This window comes from Taudactylus pleione, unplaced genomic scaffold, assembly GCF_031769625.1.
Source record: "Taudactylus pleione unplaced genomic scaffold, aTauple2 ptg000437l, whole genome shotgun sequence".
NCBI lineage: Eukaryota > Metazoa > Chordata > Amphibia > Anura > Myobatrachidae > Taudactylus > Taudactylus pleione.
Window position 1 is genome coordinate 1,204,438 of NW_028284839.1, and position 23,724 is coordinate 1,228,161.

Genomic DNA, 23,724 nt, shown 5'->3' on the forward strand with positions numbered 1-23,724 from the left:
AAAGGTAGGATTCTAAGAGGTTTAATCTTGCTACCTACTTGGAGGTAGTTGTCCATTGAAGTTACTTCCCAACAGACTTTCATTTCTATTGTGCACAATTTTTCCAATTAAAAACATATTAAATCAAAATTCATATAAATTTCCATAGATTTGCTTAAACCATTAATCCTCAAATGATCATTAAACATCTAACAGTAACACCAACCATTAAAACAATATACACTTTTAAGACACAATCTTCTTATTACTAAATACAAATGCAGCAAAAGTCTAAGAGGAATTATGACCATACCACAAATAATCCTATTTGCACAAGTATCAATTGTTCAGCAACATTCAATTTTATATATAATGAAGTCTGCAGCTTTGCTTATTATGTCCTTCCTTTAAAAATACACAGTAATTTATAAAAATAAAACACAAGTAAGGATGCGCAGGATGTTGAAGTACGTTCAGAAATTGTTCATTGTGTCCTAAGAGGGAGGTCCCTACAAACAAAGCTGTGGAATACTTTATATGTAAGAACTGAATGCTGAAGGAAAATTTTTATTTGCGCAAATAGGATTATTTATGGTATATATACACATCCTGTTTCACTGTATTTACTTGTAATTATGCTGCAACATGTTTGAGAGCTATGATATTGTAACAATTTACACTCCATGGTGATTTTATTTACTGTTCATTGTTATAATGATGATGGACATTTGTATGATGTCATCAATGAAGCAGTTTTTGGTGCAATTTTAAGGTTTAAATGGAGGTCAGTTGGTAACATAACTTGTTGTTTTTGAAAAAGAATCACACTGATTCGAAAAGTTGCTGATGTACAATAAACACATTGGATTATTATTTCTAATATGGAGTGCCATTTATTAATTCCTTACTACAATGCTGGACTCTGGCACCTGGACTTTAAAGATTGTTTGGCTCAGTGACTGTTTTTTTCTGGACATTCATAAGAGGGCACCAACATATTTTTCCTAACACTTTTTCAACAAGGTTTTATCAACAAACTTAACTATAGGACACTTCTTTTTTGCCTTGTTGCCGTTTGTGATTTTTGTTTTCAAGCAATTTTTGTTTATTGTGATCATTAATTCCTATATCACCACCAGAAACCTAGGCATTACAAAGGGGATTCTCATTTGTCCCAAAAACAAATTTCTCACTCTTTGAGTGGGAAATTGAAATGTACAAAATAAGAGATAATTTACATCTGCAAGATTTCTTTGTAAAAAAACAAATATACCAACACAACAAGCATATCACAACAAGTGAATCCATATAACAAATAGCATTGTTTGATCCTCATTCACAGAATGCCTTTATAAAAACATTCCTGAGATGGTTGAATGACCAAGTACAATTATTCCCTCACTAAAAACAACATAATATACCTAAGGATGAATGGAATGCCCTTAACGCCCTTGCTAAAAATAATGTCATTATATGCAAAGCCAACAGAGATGAAGCCTTTGTCTTGTTAAATTAGAACAAATACAAAACAGAAATTATGAGCCAATTAGGATGCACAGAGACATACCAATGTCTTGATCATGATCCAACATATAATTAAAAAAAATTAATTAATGAGCTTATCCAATATGTCTCAGACAATAAATTGATTACAAAGGAACAAGCTTCTTTTTTCACAGTACCCTTTCAAAGGGACCATATTTTTTTATAATACCCAAAATTCACAGAAGCCGTATAAAACCTCCTGGCTGACCAATAATTTCTTCCATTGAATCACTAACCTAACCTCTTGTCCAGCTAATTAACCAAGTCTTCCAACCTTGTGTACACAAGATTCCAAGGTATACTTGTGATCAGTGGCAGCTCCAGAGGTGGGGCTGCAGCGCAGTCCAAAATTCAAATAAGGGAGCCACACCAACTGCCACCCCAAATGCTGCAATTTATACTGTAGATGGCTGGGACTCACTGGCAGTTGGTGTGGCTCCCCTATTTGAATTTTGGACTGCGCTGCAGTCCCACCCCTGGAGCCACCACAGTCACTCACTTTCTACTAACATTGTAACAATTACCTCTACTTACAGACAACTGCATTTTGGTAATCATGGACAGTTCTAGTTTATATATGTGTATTATGCAAGAGGAAGGAATTGAATGTCTGAGTAAATTCATTACTGCAAATCCAGATTACCATGGTCCTCAACCAGCTTTCCTAAATGGTATTACTTTTGAGGGAAAATTCTTCCTCCAAACCACTGGAACTATGATGGGGTTGGCTATCGTCTCCACTTATGCAAATGCATTTTTACAAACAGATTACAGTTACTAAATTATCTTCTCCAAAATAAATATTGATGATATAAAAATATTGATACATTTCCTGGTCCACAAGTAAATAAAAAGCAGAAAGACACTTGCGGCACTGCTAGTACAGGTAATTGTTCTTGCAAAATCCCTGTTTCCAATTATGTAATATGTTCCTCTTTGGGTGTAATAAAGTTTCTAGATGAACTATGCAATGTTTTTATATCGGATGATGGTATAGGTGTGTCCAAACACAGTATCATGAGATGCTGTATTCTGAGATTTACATATTACACTGGAAAAATCCAGTGTAATATGTGAAGACACATAATTATTTATTTTAAATCAACAAAGGTATGTCCAGTGTGTCACTTTTAGGTTCACAATAAAACCAAATGAATGAGCCATTTACACTGAACACCACAAAAATCATCACAATAGTTTTTAAAACATAAAATCTCAATGTTTCTTATGAGAGTTGGAACTGTACCATATACAGCACCAAGCCAAGTGCCACAAAGACAGTATAATGGGAGGTATCCAGAATCTTTCCCTCATCTCTTCATGCAAAATATGCTAGATTATCCAAGGCAGATCCTTAATACAAATGAGTAAATGCAGATAAATCCATAAACCTTAATCAACATGTTTCAAGCTTAAACACTCTTCCTCAGGGTGGTATGGATTCATCTGCTGAAGCTCTACTATTTATGGAACCTATGTCCTATGTCCCAGAAGTTCAACAAAGCATATAACTTTACAAATCACTAACGGTTAAAAAAAATTGCAGTAACTTATAGAACAGTGGATTATTCTAAAAATGAGGTACAAGTATAATATAAATAATCATTAAAAACATATTGATCAACTTCCGGCTCCAGTGTCTATGGAATAGGATGATGCTCTCCTCAGCTACCGGGCCCGCTAGCCATTCTGCTGTGATAAGCCCTTTTCGACTTCCACTCTGCAACCTCTTTGCCTTCTGAACCTCCCTGGAACACTTACCTCCATGTATGGAATAATATTTCCCTGTGGCCATGTCAGGCAAACCATCTTGCTCCAAAATGATGGGGAACACCGTGCTCCCTCTAAGATGGCCACCGTGCCTCACACAGATGCCGGATCTCTGCAGTCCTCTTGGGCTCCTGAATCCCAAGTACAGCGGCATCTGACCAAACTCCAATCTCCTGCCAAAACAGGAACTGTGCCTTCTTTAACATATGAGGATGTGCTGCATGCTGTCAGAGAGACAATTAAACCCCTATCTGAGGAGCAAGCTAAGTCTCACTCTGCTGCCTTTCAACAGGCACTGACATTAAAAGCCATTGTAAACAACTGGCAAAACATGTCCTTGCTGTAGAACATGAGGTAGGGAAAAATTTCCAGGATATTGCTACTCTGAAAGATTTAACCTCCTCCCTTAAAAAGTCTGATATCCAAGTCTGGCAGACACTGGATGACCTAGATAATAGGTCACTTAGAAATAACCTAAGAGTGGTAGGTTTACCTGAATCCCTTAAAGGTCTAGATTTAACCCATTTTCACCATCAAACCTTACATGAATAATTGGGTATACTGGATGTATGTTCTGACATAATAATTGAAAGAGCCCACCGGACTGGTCCAACTCGACCCATTACCGCTTCCAAACCATGTGTTGTGCTGGTTCGGTGTTTACATTTTATACATAAAGAAGCCATATGGTCTGCATCTTAATGTAAGAAGGATCTTATTTGGAATGAGCCCAAGATCTTTATTTTTCAAGACTACTCACCGGAACTGATCAGGCCACCTCACAGGTCTGTTCTCATTTGGAACAATCAGGCTGCAAATTTGCTCTATTATACCCAGCTCATTTGAGATTATTTGAAGAAAACTCCTTTAAAGATTTTACCAAAAACCCTGACACTGAGGCCTCTCACTGAGGAGTCTCAAGCGGACTAACACTCTTCTGAAGCTAAATTATGTTATTTGCCTCTCTATTCTCTAATGTACTACATGCTTTGTCTCTGATAAGGTTTTGCCTATCTCTATACAGGTTGAGTCTCCCATATCCAAATATTCCGAAATACGGAATATTTTTAGCATGACTGAGAAAGTGAAACATTTGCTTTCTGATGGTTCAATGTACACAAACTTTGTTTAAAGCACAAAATTATTAAAATACAGTATAAAATAACCTTCAGGCTGTGTGCATAGGGTGTATATGAAACATAAATGAATTTCATGTATGTACACAAACTTTTTTTGATGCACAAAATTATTAAAAATATTGTATAAAATAACCTGCAGGCTGTCTGTATAAGGTGTATATAGAACATAAATTCATACTGTGTTTAGATTTGGGTCCCATTCCCAAGACATTTCATTATGGTATGCAATTATTCCAAAATACGGAATATTCCGTTATCCAAAATACCCCTGATCCCAAGTATTTTGGATATGGGAGACTCAACCTGTACTGAGATTTTATTCCTGAAACATTTTTTGCCCCAGAATATTTTGTTGGTATTATCTTTATGTCTATATTATTGCTACATGTCTTTATTACTCTACATTAATTTACATTACTTTAATGGTTACAGAATTTGTCTTTATGTGATTCTGTTAACACAATTTATAGATAGTCATGGCTAGGAGCATTCTTACTCCACATAGTTTGTTTCTTGATATATTGTTCTGTTCTATACTGAGGAGTCTCTATTTTGTATGATTTTATTTTATATTGATGGAGATCCCTAGTTGGTCTCTTTGTTCAATGTTTCTTCCACTTTTGTTTTTGTGTCCCCCCTTTCCTTCCCCCCTCATGTGTCTTCCCTCATCCCCCTCCCCTTAATTAATATAAATGTCCTTGAAATGTTTGGGGTTATCTGCAATATTGGTACTACTTTTCTGATGGGATGCAACTATGAACTTACACTTTTTCTATTGTTTGATTTAATATATGTCTATATTTAAAGTAGGGTTATGGAATGTGGATGATATTCACTCTCCTATAAAGAGGAAAAAGCTTTTACTGTATTTAAATAAACTCCAGCTGGATCTGGTTTTTATACTGGAATCACATCTTCTGCCTCTGGAAATACAGCAGCTAAGCACACTTGGATGGTCTGTGATCTCCTCCACCCCTTATTCTTCTAAAGCACAAAGAGTATAAATATTAGCAAAGAAACATATCCCGGTGGAGGTGATTACTTCTACTGTTGATCTAGATGGTAGATACTTAATTGTAGAGGTGAATCTCTTTAAAATGTTATATGTTCTGTGTAATGTATATGCACCTAATGCTTACTCCCCAAAAAAATGTCAGTACCTTTTAACTAAGCTGTATCCTTATTCTTCTTTGTCCTTGAAAATAGGTGGGGATTTCAATATTATCACATCTATATTTATGAGGCCAAATGTAATAGGTAGTCAGTTTTAGTAACAGTACAAACTCACACTTTCTCGCACTTTTAAAAAGTGCGAGTTTGTACTGAAACTCGCAAATTCAATAGCCTAACAAACAGATAAAATTAGGAGATTTTTTATTTACAGGTGGTTGGAACGGCCATGGGGACCAGGTGTGCTCCGAGCTTTGCTAATTTATACATTGGACTATCTGAACAACTGTTTATATGGCGGGGTCCTTTCGAAGCAAACCTGGTGTACTATGGCCGTTATATAGATGACCTTTTTTTGATATGGGATGGGGATGAATTATCAGCACTGAAGTTTGTTGCATATTTAAATTCCAATTATTGGAATCTTAAGTTTTTGCACTTTATGGATCACCAGTCTGTTCATTTTTTAGATCTTACTATATCGGCTGAAGCTCCAAGAATAATTTCCATCAATTACAAAAAGAAGGTTGACACTAACAACTTTTTACATTATTCCAGCGGACACTATAGTCCCTGGCTTGATAACATCCCCTTGAATCAATTCAATAGAATCAGACGTAATTCTTCAATGCGGGAGAGTTATGAGAGTCAAGCAAATATTATGTTACAAGACTTCACTAACAGAGGATACCCAGTGGCACTTTTAGATGCAGCCTATAGTAAGACTCTAAACATGTATCGCTCTCTAATGCTCACCCCCAAAAAACAACAGGAAGAGGGGGGGGTTGAAGGAGGACGAATGTTCTATGGAAACTGGGATTTGTTTTGTGTCTAAATTTAACAATAGATCTAATCAAATAAAGAAAATTTTGAATGCCAACTTCAATATTCTTAAAAAAGATCAAGTCCTCAATGAGGTACTAGTTACCAAACCCAGAGTAAATTTTTAGGAAGAATAAAAATCTTAAAACACATTTGGCCCCAAGTAGTTTGAAGAAACTTCCTAAAAAACAAATGGTTAAATCAGAGGGTTGGTTGTCAAGTCCAGTGCAAGGGTGCTTTAAATGTGGCCACAGTAGATGCCTTACATGCAGTTACATAATGAACAGAACTAAGTCAGTTGTGAGTAACATAAGTCTAGAAAAATTTCCCATAACTGAATTTATTAATTGTGAGTCCACATATTGTATATATGTCATCCAATGTCCATGTGGACTCCAATATGTGGGCCGCACAAGTAGAACTTTAAAAATGAGATGTAGAGAGCATCGTTTGAATATTATTAAAAAATATCAATTACACAATGTTTCGAGACAGTTTAGTAACCGCCATAATGGAAATCCTGAGGGTATGTCTTTTTTGGGGATTCAACACATTGAACAAACTTGTAGAGGAGGGGACATATTCAAAAGGCTATGTTCCCAAGAGGCTTTTTGGATCTTTAGGTTATGGACTTTGGCCCTCATTCAGAGCCGTTCGCTATTTGCGGTCGTTCGTTTAAAAACAAGGGGTGGCTATTCAAATGATCCGTACGCACATTGTAGTCTGTTCACACCTCTAAGTCTGAACGAGCGAGCAAAACATACGCTCGTTTATTTGTTAAAAACGCCCCCTGGCCGCTCGCATCCTACGTCATGTCCGCTATTTATTAGATTAATCGAGTACATCGACCAGCGTATGAACTGCTCGCTATTCTTGTGGTTGGTGTTTGCTACCACAAATTTGCGAGCAGTTCTGGCTATAAAATAACCCAGTGACGTGAACAATGACGCTGCTGTTTTAAATATACACACCCATAAAACGCCCGTTTTGACCTTTAAGCACGCCTGCGTTCGGATCTCCACTCCCCATTTTCAAGCACCTTCCCCTGTTACCACCCACATACGCCTCATTCTGTCATTCAAAATAGCAGGCACTCGCTATATTGCGTACCAACGATTTTTGGCCGCACTGACTGGTTCGCGCATGCGTACTAAAAACCGTACGCATGCGCAGATGTGCAAACATCGCTCGGAACGAGCGTACTGCCGCTAACGAGCGGCTCTGAATGAGGGCCTTTATTCCGAATGGACTCAATGAAACTATTGACTTTGAGTCATGTTGCAAATGACTCACTGCAATTCAGTTTGTTTGGAATCAGGTCCGTCAATAATGTTTAGTCCTTTTGGATTGAAGTGGGGTGAGAAGTTACCTTGTTTTTGAAGGGTACTAATAGGGCAGGTTCTTTCCATGATTCATTTAGGATTATATTATATTATAATACATTATTCAAGTCTATATAATTTGAGTATCTATAGATTAAATTCCTCTGTGATAAAATGTTCCAGTGGAATAAGAGATTTTTATTTATTTATGTATTTAATCAATAAAAATCATCAATAATTCTAAATTATGGTTATTAGTATTTTTTAGGTATCAGAATAAACATAGGTTGATGTATGTGTAATGAATACCACCATATTGTTTTTATTTATAGGGCAACTGTTACAGAGTAGTGGTTAGGGTGACCGCCTAGGAAATAGATGGTCAGGGGTTCGATCCCAGGATTATCCAGTAAATCTTCCATCATTTTTACAACTGTGTATATATATGGCACCGACTGGTGTGAGAATTTATTAAAACAAATATATGCAGATGCATATGTATTGAATAACATTATATAATAGAGTAGTGGTTAGGGTGATCGTCTAAGGAACAGATGGTTAGGGGTTTCCATCCCAGGAATACCCAAATAATTATAAATTATGTATTGTCTAATATTCTTATAATTGTAGATTTATGTTTTTGACTTTTTATTACTATTATATCAAGGTGAATTTATAGGGACTCGATCAAATAGTTTGTGTGATATATATACTTTTTGGTGAAAATCATAATATGTATAATTGCCTGTTTATATGAATATTATATTTGTGACATGAGTTGATATGTGTCTATATATAGGATGCAAGTTAGACTCAAGCATCTAAATTGTTAAGGATAAGCAGGTGTGGAAGAATCACACACCTGAAAAAACTCAATAATCAACTGAATGACCTATTAGGTGCAAGTTTATCCTTTAAGAAGAAGGCTGGTGGAGGGGGTCAGTACTCTTTGAGAAAGCCCAAGTTGCATATAGGGGCGAAACGCATCAAAGGGATCCTCAGTCACTTTGATTCAGTCCAGAATATTCAGCGGCTGCTGACTCGACTGCCCGGAATGCTGGTGTGCCATCCATGTGACTAACGACGCCGCTACACTGTTGTCCTCACAGCTTGATTGCTGCTACATTGTAGGACACTTCTCCAACAAAAGGCAGGCTGGTGCCGACACCAAGTTCAAGGCTCGTGATAGCTGGAGCTCAAATAGGAAGCCCTGTGGACATTGAGCACACTAGCGGGGTGAGCAACAATTAAGCTGCTGTTTTAGAACTGGCCAGTTCTATAATTTAACATTATACAGGACATTTGCAGTGGTTAACTCATTATCCATCTATGAGGAGGATTAATCAACTGTGTGACTAGCAGAATAAGTCCTCACTGAGATATATATTTTTTATATGCTGGAATATGGACGGTACCAGGACATTTTATTAATTGCACAACAAATTGAGTAATATTAGTATAATCATTGCTTGAGGTGCTGTGTATTGCATAAATCAAGCAATTGCTATGAATTTGTAGGCTATTTCAAAATGGTTTTCATCATATATATTATGTGATGTATTTATAATGGTTATATGTGTATGATTAAATGTTTTATCAATTTTTATTGATTGAGTCCTGAACAATTTATATATACCATCAACAGTTGTTGTGGTTCATCTGCCACTTCACAAATTTGTAGTTCATAATTAGCGCAGAGGGTATATATATATATATAAAAAAAATATCATACAAACTCGGCACTCACATGCTTTTCAAACTGCAACTCCTTTGAACATAGGGATTGTTGGTTCCAAAATATTGCAATAATTTGTTAAGCTGGCCACCGCTTCACGGTCATTCCGGATGGGAATGACCGTGAAGCGGTGGCCAGCTTAACAAATTATTGCAATATTTTGGAACCAACATTCCCTATGTTCAAAGGAGTTGCAGTTTGAAAAGCATGTGAGTGCCGAGTTTGTATAATATTTTTTATGTAGATGGTGTGGTCACATGCCAAGGGCAGCCCAGATGGTCGAGTGCCGTGGATTGAGCCTGTCGTTTATATATATATATATATATATTTTATTTTATTTTTTTATTTATTTGTTTTTTTTTTATATATATATATAGATTTCGCTCTTAAATTCAATAGCCTGCAAACTTTTCAGCTCGAGGCTACTACATATGCGAGTTTAGGCAAGTTAAGGACTATGTAAACTGACACCTTATAATGCGAGTAGCATTAAAAGGTGCAAGTTTTAGAGAAGCCTTCACAGATCAATGAGATCTGTGATGGCTTCTGTCTGTACTTTAAAATACAAATGATGTGCACCCCCTCCCCAAAAGCCTTACCAGCCCCGGCTTTATAAATCCTGTCCTGGTTCTAAAAATACAGGCGCCAAAATGCATAGGTGGCCCCTGTATATTAAGAACCAGCACAGGGCTTTGCAGAGCCAGTGCTGGTTTTGGAAAATCAGGGGACAAAATGAGTATGGGTCCCCTGAAAATTCTAAAATCAACACCGAGCTCTTTCTAGCAGGGGGATAATGCCACAGCCAGGGAAAACCTTTCACTGGTTTCCCCAGCCAAAGCATTACCCCTGACCACTAGTCAGTCGGGGTCGGGGATCCCTTGGGAGTTGGGGACCCCCCCAATAAAGGAGTCCCCCTCTCCAGGGTACCCCAGGCCTAGACTGATAGTGCATGTTTTCCAGATTTCCTAGTTGGTGCACAAGTTATTTATTACTGGCTGATACATGTTGAAAGATCCACAGGTGGTGTTAATTATTTCATTTGTGATACTGAGAAGAACATTCAACATTAGTAAAATTCTATTATATTACTATTTCTACTGTGGTCATGTGTGTGCTGGAGAGGGGAGTTTCCAGGTATATGGAACCCCCCCTGCGTTTGCCTATGTTAAAGCAAGAAAAACAAAAAATACAAAATTTTAAGAGGCGCAGTGTGCCTAAGAGGCCACCCTGGATAAACATACATATTTCCACAAAATACCCACAACCTTTGTAATTTTAATTCATAAAATGAGCAAAATACACAAAATTGTGAGAAAATAAAAACAAGATAAGTACCTTCAAAAGTTGGACAAGTTTGGGCGCAATGAGCCTGAGAGGCCAGGAAGGTCACTATGCAGGCAGCAGGAAAACTGACTAAGGGGGATGTTTCAAACAGCACCTAGAGATAGGAAGGTACTAGGAGGGGCATGCCCCCGCACCCCCTTACGGCAGAGAGGTGAGCGAGAACAGCTCTGTGTCACCTGTCAGGCCAGCTGCGCCTGACGCAGGGTTAAATAATTTGGATTTCCAGATGGTTTAATTAAAGTACTGCAAACCCTCTATTTTTCATCTAGTTCTAGAATTGTTTGCAATGGTTCCTCATTGAACCCTATTCCTTTGCAAAGAGGTACTAGGCAGGGGTGCCCCTTATCCCCATTACTTTTCGCACTAGGGATTGCACCCTTGGCCATAGCCGTAATCTCCCTCAATTTAAATGAATACATGTGGCCAACCAAGAACTATTGCACTTTTTGCAGACAACATGCTATTATTTGTCTCTGATCCCTTGATATCTGTCCCGGCAATTCTAACAATGATTCAATTACACTGCACAACAATAAAAATGTTTCCGATGTGAAAATAGATACTTCTAATTGATTTCAGCATGCAAAGAATGAATATGACATTTAAAACTCTCAGTTAGCTCTGAGTTCCGAGATATAGTCCATTTATGACGATGTAGGGGTATTCCTAGTGACGTGGGCAGAATGGAGAGAATCTTACCAGCAATCTGCGTTCCGCACAGAGGGGGCGGGGCCTAATGACCCAATTAAATGAATTAGTTATTTGTCCCCTCCCCTATTCAAATATATGCGATTCACGGGATTACCCACACAAGATAACTGTTGTGCACTGAGTGACAAGCATAGTGAGTGATTCCACCAAGACATTTCAGCAATGGAACAAAGATATCAGGGTATGTGATCACTACTGTTGGACAGTGACAAGAGATGCCCCAGAAGAGGAGTACAAGCGACAAGTAAAGAGAAAGCACCCCCATGAATAGGCCACTATATTATATAGTACTTTCCTATGCTGTATGTGTGTGTCGTATGCTGTATGTTTGTTTCGTTTAGTGTTCTTATTTGTGATTCATAGAATATAAATAACAGTTGTTTTAATTCAATCAAGAAAATATCAGATTATTTTAAAATAGCTTTTCACTATGACTATATTACTAATGTACATACAGTATAGTGCAAGTAGTGTAGCTCAAAAAATAGAGCTAGTAAAAACATTCTTAAATCATTTTAGTTTTTCTTGACCACAAATTAGTAATGTATGACTATTTTTAGAAAGGAAACAAATTAAAAGTATTAATTTGTTGTACAGTGTTATTTGGTTTCTTTGCAGGTTACCATATCATTACTGCCAAGTCTGAGCTACTCCCTCTTGCTACTATTTCCTCTGATATTTCTTCCTCTCCTGTTCTATCTCAATTTAATTTTGACTCATCCAAATTGAAATTCCTTGGGGTTTCTATCCCCACTTGTTTATCTAATTTGTATTCATATAATTTTACACCAGTGCTCTTTAATATCACTCAATTACTCACGACCTGGTCTTGCTTACCACTCTCCTTATTAGGCTGTGCTACTGTTCTTAAGAGTATAATTTTCTTAAAAATCTCATATCTGAGACAGATGCTACCCTTTAGACTTAATGAGACAGATGTTAAATTATGCAATAAGCTATTTACCTAATTTCTCTGGAAGGCTAGAAATTCTCACATTTCCTTAGCAAAGCTCTGTCTGCAGCATAAAGATGGTGGGTTGGCAATCCCTGATTTAATAGCTTTTTCTACTGTAGTAGCTTTCCCTTATATCTCTGATTGGCTCCTAACCCATTCTACTTATACAAATAATCATATTGAGCATGCCTTAGTGCATCCATATGATCTTAGAGCCCCCATGCACACTCATATAGCTTTACTTCCCCCCCATATCCGTAATAACTTACTTTTCTGGGACACATCTGGCATGGTGGTCTATAAATAAAGCTCTGTATAGAAACCTAACACACTCTAAATATATCACCTTCTGTGTCAATCCTTGCTTTTTGCCAGCACTAGGTATCTTGTTTACTTTCTGTATGTACTCCTTACTTTGGCTAAACACAGGGCTGTAGCTAGGGTAGTGCGGCCGATGCCATCGCACAGGGCACCACAGGGCAGGGGGCACTGTTTTGGCTTGTCAAATTTCTGTTTATTATCATTCTTGCTTGTAGCTTCCTCTTATTTCATCCCAAGCATCTCCTGGCCTCTCCTATCTCTTTCCTGGTCCTTTCCCATGAAGGCATGGCCATTTTGGGTACATTATGTCCCTTTGAAAAATGAGGGGGGCGCCAATGCTCTTTCTGGCACAGGGCACCAAAAAGTCTAGTTACAGCTCTGGCTAAACAATTGATACTTACAAATTGGATTAACAGTCTCCCCCATGGCTTGATATTTTATGCTCCCTACTCCTACGCACGCTGTATCTAGACCGTCAATCTACTCTCCCAGAAGTTGAAAGGAATGTCCTTATTTTCTTTAAGTAATGGGGGCCATACATTGACACTTTATCACCTGGTCAGCAAAACCATATTCTAACCCTGTTTGAAGCTATTACTTGGTATATGTATAAACAGTTACTTTCCAATTCATCTAATCCTGATGTATGATTTTGTAGATATGGACCCTATATTTAAATTTGTACTTTGAAGTTGCCCCTTAATGTACCCTTTTCTTTGAACATTTCCAATGCTTGTTGATTTTTCTTTTCCCATTTCATCCTCCCTCTCCTTGTCATATGCTGACCTTATATACAGTATATCTGGTTTTATATTTATGTTTATTTTTGATGATTTGATGATATGCAATTCTTTACATTATTTTGCCACTTCATTTTTGATGAATTGTGGTTACTAATATCTACATATCATCTGATACTGACTTTATTTTATTTGTTTATGTAAGCTTTTTTGAAAAACCCAATAAATACATTTAAAAAAAAAAACGTATTGATCTCTATTCATTTCCGGATGTACTATGCTAAGAAATGGCGCCAAAGCCATGTGGGCTTATGCCTGCTCCAGTCAAATTAACAATAGAATACAGCAGAACCGACATTCATTTCTTAGAAGTCCACAACAAAACATTTGTGACTTCACTATATACCAAAACAACAAATGTCAATAACACCCATTTAGCTTCCAGTCTCCATCTGTAGAGTTTGAAATGTGGACTTTCTAGATCACAATTTTTGGCATTATAAGAATTACCTCTGATGATACAATTGGGAGACATGACATGACTAAGATGGGAGTCTCATTCATCCAACAAGGGTACAGCAGATGCTTCATCAACAACACGTCATTGAAGTAATACCAATGTCCAGAGAATCTTTCTTACATCCAAGATCAAATTAAACTCTCAATCTGTCTTTTAAAATAGTAACAAAATACATTACATTGATAAAAATGTTCAAAACCATTTAAACTTGTGGCCAGTACTGAACAGTGAAAGTTCCTTACCAGATCAACACAACACATTACGCAGCTTCCAGAGAAGCCAAAACTGAAAAACAATTTTAGTCCATTCTCTCTGAGATTTTCCATGTGGAATGTTTCCAACCAAAGTACCACAAAAAACCACAATGTATCAAATTAATCAAATGTACAACCTTCACTTTTATGATACTGGCCAATCTTTCACATACCCATTCCCTAATAAACTATTCATCGTCACACCTATACGTACTTATTCGAGCAGCTTTGTCATATACATTTTAATTTGCCAAACAGAACGGACATTCAGATAGAGAATTACATTACATGTGTCCACCATTAAGAAGGCCATGAACACTGTGATAGGTGACCAACCAGTGGCAGACCATTGGGCACACTGAAAACATTCAGCTACTTTCATAAAATACATGGTCAGTGACCACATACCAATTTCCGCTCTGGGAGGGGACAGGTCAAACTTATTATTACTGTATAGGCAGATATCCACTACTAGATATGCAAACGAGAGCACGATTATGACATTGCAATCGTGCTCTTGTTTGTATATCTAGTGATGTGCCTAGACTGAACGTTCACTCGTTAATTCTAGGCACATCCATCATCCCCGCACATGCTAAACCTAAAGGGATCATCAGGTTGATCAGCATGTACGGATGTCAAAAGCGACCAGCGTGCACGCGGATCGCTGGTTGCTTCCGATCAAAACACGCCCGATGTATGCGCGATTTGCAAGCAATTGCACGATAACGATGTTGTTATCGTACAATCGCTTGCTAAAATCGGCCTAGTGGATACTCCCCTTATGTCTGGAATCCAAATGGATCTATAAATTGGGAACTATTAGCCCTAATAGACTAAATGAACAATTAATCATTTTCTTTAACCTTTTATCCCCATTAACTGATCACTAAATTATACTGTTATGTTTATTTTTTCCTTTTTACATCAACTTTCACTATCACTGTATATAATTATAAAAAATTTTACACACTCAGGTCCAATTCAATTAGCCATGACAACATTTTTTATTGTGTATTAAATTTATGTGCGTATCGCCCGATTATTTCACTTACAATGCTGCGTGTATGAGCACTCCCACTTAACGCGCAATTCAATAGGTAATTATTACTGGTAATAGCTGCGCTAAGTGTGAGTGAAAATGGAGAAATCAGCCTGTACCCCCCAAAAATGCAAACTAATATTGGATACAATATATGAAGACTATATGGTCATAGAAATCAGAGATATTAGTTGCATGCATTTGCAAATACATGGGAAGCTGCTAGGCCACGTCACGGCTTCTCTGTCTCTAGCAGTCCCTAACACTAAGACCCGGCTCCGTTGTGACGGCACCAACTCGGGAATATCGTGGGTCAGGGCTGGCTAAATTCCAGGTCTTATCTGGTTTGGAACCCTGTTCCAACCTTTGGGTGAGACCCGGAATTTAGGTATACAAGCAGTATAACTCTAACCCTACCCTTAAACCTAACCCACTCTCCCTGCAGCCTTAACCTAACCCTTCCCCTGCAGACTAATCCTAGCCCTCCACCCCTGCAGCCAACCATATCCCTCCCCCTAGTGCCTAACTCTAACCCTCCCCTAACCTCAATACTTACCGATGGAATGCCACAGTTGGGTTGATGGTGTTGGGATTCTGGCACTGGGATTCCCCAACAGTCGGGATATGAACTACATGCTCCTCAGACTGTTACATAATGTACTCTCTAAGAGCTCAATCCAATTACTTGTGATTTACTAGTGGATGCAAGTAAGTGCAGCTATATGTTGAACTTATGGTACCATCGGATTTGTGGATGTTTATTCACAGCCACATAGGGCTGCGCATAAAAATCATGAATCTGGTGCAAGATAAGGCTGTGAAGGTTTAAATTCTGATGCTGTTGCCAGCGTTTACACACCATTGCAATGGGAAACTCCCCCTGCCCTCGTGTGAGGGGGCAAGTTAATTGGATTAAGTCCTATATATTCACATAGTATATAGATCACTGCTCAAACTCAGGGCCTGATTCAGACCCGAACGCTATTTGCGGCCGCTTGCTGGCTAAAAGGGGACGGCTATTTAAATCATGTGCTCACACCTGTAAGTAATAGCGAGAGGCTGCACTATACGCTCACACCTGTATAAAGACGCCCCTTTGCCACTCGCAACACACGTCATCTCCGGCAGTTGTAGGATTAATCGGGAACATGGAGAGCCATCGGAGCTGCTCGCAGCGCTTGTGGTAGCCTTTACCCAGCACAACATTGTGAGCAGTTCAGGCTAAAATACAACCTGGTCACGTGTGTAATGAAGCTGCTTTGCTAATTTTGCACACTCATTGAACGTCGTTCTGACGGTCGGGCACGCCTGCGTTTGCACAGCCTCACCCCCGTTTTCAAGCACCTTCCCCTGTTACTACCCACAAATGGCACTGTCACTCAAATAGCGGCCCGACTGCGGGCTACGGGCGAGTACTTTCCCATCGCAATGACTGGTTTGCGCACACGCATTGCGACTCATACGCATGCGCAGATTGTGAAAAATCACTCAATGCTAGCGAGCGCAGCATAGCATCAGGGTCTGAATCAGGCCCTCAGTCCTCAGGACCCAACACAGCTCCCGTTTTCCAGATAACCCAGCAGGTGCACAGGTGCATTCATTACTCACTGATACATTTTGAAAGATCCACAGGTGGAGCTAATTATTTCACTTGTGTTTCTGTGAGGAGATCTGGAAAACATGTACTGCTTGGGGCCCTGAGGACCGAGTTTGATAACCTGTTATATAGATCAATTATTGTCACATACAGTAATAAACAGATCTATGATTGCTTATACACAATACATAATAACACATTTATTCATAATAACTCTGACTCAATTCTTAATTTTTACTTTTATACAGACCTTCCACAGATAACTACGGACTGCCAATATTAACTATAACCTATATGTAGGCATATTACACATATTATATTCAATAGATCTTGTTAATAGTAGACAACCTTTATTTCCTTTGCATGCCATCTACTGAAAACACCAGAATAGCACTGGTTTAGCGCCGCACACTGTGAACAACCCTGTCCTCACAGAACTGACAGCTGACTAACCACAGTTTTGGCAATAGCAACAGTGTGAGTAATGACTATTGCCTGCAGGTGATATCAGTGCAGGAAAACACTGTTCTATTCCTGACAGTGCTGATGCACATAGGAATTGGAAGAATCAGCTCCTCATTTTGTGAATACAATTGATCCCCACTAAGGGTATCTACTAATACTTCTTTTCCACCAAAAACCCAGGTCTGACCTGGGTTTTTGGACATGGTTTCAACCCAGGTCAGACCCCATTTACACTGCGCCTTCAATCTGGGTTACTCCCAGGTCAACCCTGTTCACTGAACCCAGGTCTGCCCTGCTAAACCTGTGAGGTCATAAAAAGTGGGAGGTGACTGCTCCACAACCACCAATTAGCTCAATTTAGGCATGACCCAGGTCGGATAACCCGGGTCGCACCATTTACACTGCACCATTGCCCGAGTCCATCCTGGGTCCAACCCTGGTAGCTACCTAGTTTGGATTGCTGAGTCACTTGACCCAGGTTATTTTTCAGGGACCCTTTTACACTGAGCTGCGACCCGGGTAGACCCAGCAAAAACCCAGGTTTTTGCTCTGGTGTAAAAGGGGTATATCATTCATGATCCCCATTGTGAGTACTTGTCTACGTGTTCCCCACTGTGCCATCTTCCTATCAGTTTCATATGCATGGGAATGAAAATAAAATGAATAATGTTTAAATACAATATACCTCTACATTTCATTGTTTTATTCTTCATATACCATTCTCATATGATAGCTGGTTAAACTATACCATTAATACATAAGACCATCCTGCACTCATACACCATAAATCATAATTTGTTTCCTTTGCATGCCATCTACTGACAACACTACCATAGCAATGGTTGAGCACAGCTAACTGGAAACAACCTTTCATTTACAGATCTGAGAGCTGACTAGCCACAGTTCGAGCAATGGCAATAGCAATCAGTGTAATGACCATTGCCTGCATGTTATATAATTGTGTCAAACTTAATAATTACTGCACAACAATATATTGCAATCTTAATATTCTCATATGATAGCTGGTTAAACTTTACAATTAATGCATTGTACCATACTGCACCTATATATCATAAATCACATTGTTTCTCTATATTTACTTGCAATTATGCTGCAACATGTTTAAAATGAGTTATATTGTAACAATTTACCCTGCATTGTGATTTCATTTACTGTTTCTTGTTGTAATGATGATGTACATTTATATGATGTCATCAATTAAGCAGTTTTTGGTTCAGTTTCAACATTTAAATGTAGGTCAGTTGGCTTGTATACCTTGCTGAGCTTGAAAAAGAGTCACACTGATTAAACGTTGCTGTTTGCACGATAAACACATTGCTGTATAGCATCTAATCCTTAGTGTCATTTATACCCCTTTTCCACCTAAATTCCGGGTCTGACCTAGAGTTGGAACAAAGTTCCTATCCGGATCAGACCCGGAATTTTGCCGGTGCCGACTCGGGATATTCCCGAGTCAGCGCCGCTCACACCGCAGTCGGGTCTGCATAGACTTGGCTTTTGCGGAGTGAAAGTGGTCACTTGGAGATGACGTCATCTCCAAGCGCCACTGAAGCCGGACCAATCGGCCAGCTAGCAGCGCACTCCAGGTCATCGTGACCCGGAATGCGCTGTTTTCACAGCAGGGTTTCACGGGCTACGCCCGTGTTAAACCCTGCTAGTTACCTGGGTTGGATTGCCGGGTCACTCGACCCGGCGATCCAACTCTCTCCCCTTTTACACCAGGGAGCTGCCCGGGTTGACCCTTCAAAAACCCGGGTTTTAGCTCCGGTGTAAAAGGGGTATTATTCATTCCTTATGCTGGGCATACACTATAGAATTATCTGTCAGACATCTGTCCAATATGGCTGGTTGGAATGAAAACCTGGTAATGTATGGGATCAAAAAAAAATTCAACCATATGGTCCCAAACACTGGAAAATGGCTGTTGGCTGAATTCATTTGATTTAAGCAATTTGTCTGAATGACCATTTTTGTCAGTTTTCCACAAATCAATTGACTTTAATGGGGAATGTTCTTGTTTTTTTGCTGCCTCAGCTCCCGTGTAAAATTGATGTGAGCTATTCAATTATTTGTGCCAATGGGCGCCCATTTCTGCTCACCTCCTCCTGAGGAGGTGAGCAGAAATTTGCCCAAAGTTGGGCTTTTGGTTTCACAAACTGCCATTTAGAATGCCTGGATTAGCCATTTCATGTTGTGCACATACCTAACAAGCAATTAGATAGCTTATGTCGCTTTAGGCGGGAGCTGTGCCCATGAAAGAAACCATTGAATTTCCACCTAAAGATTTGGGTGAAAGGCTGTCTTTTTCTGGACCTCTTATATGTACACATACTTAGATATTTAAAAGGTGTTTTATATCCATATGGAGTCTCTGAGGGCAGTCTTAGTTGTACCTCTATGTGTTAGAATAAGGAAGGTAACAGAACAAGTATACCGTACATCCATTTACCTGAGTGAGTGCCTGGAGTTTGCTACTAATACCCCTTTTCCACCAAAATTCGTCTGACCCAGAGTTGGAACAGAGTTGTGATATTCCTGAGTCGGTGCCGCTCACACCGGAGTCGGGTCTACATAGACCCGGCTTTCCCAGTTGAAAGTGGACGCTTGGAGATGATGTAATCTCCAAGCACCCCTGAAACTGGACCAATCGGCCGGTTTGCAGCGCACTCCAGGTCATCGTGACCCGGAGTGCGCTGTTTTCACAGCATGGTTTCACGGGCTATGCCCGTGTTAAACCCTGCTATTTACCTTGGTTGGATTGCCGGGTCACTCGACCGGGCGATCCAACCCTCTCCCCTTTTATACCAGGGAGATGCCCGGGTTAACCCTGCAATAACCTGGGTTTTAGCTCCTGTGTACAAGGGGTATAAGCCAAGTTTTGGTTCTAAATCCCCATAGTGTTTTAGTTTTGGCAAAACGACCCTCAACTGTTTTATTTTTGTTTTGGATTTTTTTTTTAAATTGATAAATACAGGTAAAATTATGTAACTTGGACCTGTTTTTGTTCCTATAGTTTTAATAAAATTAATAACATCAATTTCCAGTGATTCCAGTTATCTCTAGTCAATGACCACCTCACAGCACCTGAAATCATGAGGGAGGCACTTAAATGCAATCCAAAACTTTAGAGACCTGGTTTTTATATCCACATTCCAAACTCGTTGAGCTAGGCAACAAGCCATACACTTCCGTCCTGCATTTCACAGGACTCCTATGTGCATTCCACACATTAAAAAGCAACAACATGCAGCAATTACATATAGTGCCTATTATGTATATTCTTAAATGTTGTCCTGCTTCAATTCACTACTATTTCTGACCATACAATAAATAGTAGTCAGACAAGACCAGAATCTTCTACAGAGAGCATTATAGTCATATTAACCACTAAGATCTGAAAATAGTGTACGCAACAATGTATCAAAATCCCCTACATGCGACAATTTAAAAACATCTTACAGTGTAACAAACATCTAATACCAATATCAAAAAAGCAATATCTACATATGTAAGTGTATAAAAAGGACTCTTCCCAACCAGAAAAAAATAAAAACATTACTATCATATGCTCACACAGAATCTTCTTACGCACATACAAAGATTCTGTGTGAGCATATATATGGAGTAAGTGCGTATTTACATATGATTAGTATTCTTTTTTTCTTTTTTTGCTGGTTGGGAATAACCAAATAGCATCAGATTGGAAAAACCTAACGTCATTCTCACAAAACAGAAGTCTTTAGCACAGAACTTACCATACATTCAGTAAGCACAGTGTCCCTCATCAGGCCTCTGATCTGTTCCCCAAGCAGTGACAGACTGACTACAGAGACTGACTCACACTGTATCAGCCTCTTACAGGTGGTCTAGAAATCAAGCCTGCTAATCAGCTTCTGTCTACTACACAGAAGCTAAAAACCTGGAGCATATACTGTATATCTCCCCTTGAGACACACACACACTAAATAGATATAAATATAGAGTACAACAAAAGAGGAGGGCTCTTTTTGTATAATAGTTAAGATCCCAATTTTTTGTAAATGTGATAAAAATATGCTTACTAAAAAGCAGAAATATAAAGCTTATCTGAACTAATGAAGCTTGTGATGTAGTCCTCTTTCAGAATTTCTAATTCACCCTAATTGGAGTAAACAAAATCTGGAATATAGCCCAGCATCAAACACACCAAAGAGACTCATAGTGCAGTAATTTGATGATTTTAGATTTCAATTAAATGGATTAAAAACATGTAAAATTTAAAGACAGAAAGCATATCAATATGAAAAGGATAATTCACCTGAGTTTTTGGAACAAAGTCTGCTGCTGACTGTAAGGGTTATATTTATTAATGGTCGATTTTAAGTGATTTTGATCAATTTAAAAAAATGTTGTATTTCTGGTGTTAAATCACACATTTACTAACAGACAATTTTTGCTTTGTTTTTTTTCAGTAATTGTAAATGTGTGATTTAGCCCCACAAGCAGAACATTGATTTTGATTGATTTCGATCAATTTTAAATCAATCAAAATCGATTAAAATCAACCATTAGTAAATATACCACTTATAATGGAGTAGGCTCTGCCATGGTGAAAATACAGAACAACCAATGCGTTTCGTTCGAAAGACAAGCTTCCTCAGTGATAATGTGCCTTTACCCAGGATTGTGCTTAGATAGGGCTTACAATTAACTTGAGCCAATTATCTCCTGGCTAAGATTGGCAACCAAAATAACTCCTATAGATTTATTAAAATACATGATGTGGCTACAACAAAATGGCCACTGTTTTCAAATATCAATATAAAAATTCAAAGTGTAAATGTGAAAATAAGACCTACTATCCAAAGCCCTAATTAATACTAAATGTATTAAAAATGGAATGACCTAAATGATGTATTCTTGTAAGCAAACTCAGTATATAATTTATTATAAGGGATCAAGGAACAACAAAAATGGTGTATGGACTGCGGAGATATACCATAGAGAAGTTTATATGTGACATAATTTAAATTTGGCCACAAATTTGGTGCTAAATGAGCTTATTGGATGTGTTATGAAAACAAAACACCATATAAGTGACGCAGTGCCAAGTTTTAAAATAAAATCTCTGCTCTCTCTGACTTAGGGAAGTGAAGTACAGCACTGTGCAAATGAAGTATTATTGCTTACCCCACAATGGTTAAAAAATAATGATGGGGCCATTCTAATTTCCAAGTCATCCCGCAATCTGAAGTAACGTGGGAAGGCTAACACTTCCTGGAGTGTGGAATTCCTGCACCAATATGGTGCCCAGGTGCCATTTTCTTAGATATAAACATTGGTTGATCTACGCGCTACCGATATAGCATCTAAGCGCCATCTCTCTAATAGAAATAAATACTGCCTCCACTACAATAACATCAATTTGTTATTACCTATGCCACTACCAATATGGTGCATGAGCGCCATCTACCTATTGGCGATATATAATGCCTACACTCTTATGGTGTACTATTGTATATGTCTTATTTATGTTTGGTGATTCATTTAAATGTACAATGGTCAATTACAGTAGCTAGTTATAATAAATAAATAAAAGGTGACTACACAAATTTGGCTACTAATATTTCCATTTTGTGAAATATTAATGTGAATGACATACATTTAAATTTTAACTTTATGTGAGGAATGAACAGGTGTTTTAAGTATTAAAGATGAGCACTGTTGTTATTACATTACACTTATACACTTTATTTTGGCACTAGTGGGCGCACACACATACTAACACAAATACAAACTCACATGTTTAGTTTAGGATTATTTCAGACAAGGTGCAGATAAAAAAGGAGGACACATTTTCATGATCTAAAATTTTCACAAAATGTGTTGTGACACTGAGGCCATGAGAACACCACATGCCCTTCTGACCAACTAACATGACAACTTAATACCACTTAGACTTCCCCACATACCATCAGACCAGCCCTTCTTCCCCCTTCAGTGCCCATCAGACCACGCCACATGCCCCTTCAGTGCCCATCAGTCCACTTGCCCCTTTAATGCACCTTAGAGCTTCCCAAATACCAGCAGACTACCCATGAGATGTTTTGGTGCAGCCACCAGGCACTCCAGTGCTATGGAATGAAGAGAAGTGACTCCCCTGCTTTGTCGCTCTCTCCACAAAAAATGGTAAAATAAACTAGTTTTGATACAACAATGAAGTTGCTGATGGATTGAGTGTTAATACACTATTTTTTAGTGTGCACAAGAATGGAGCATCAGGGCATACCTCT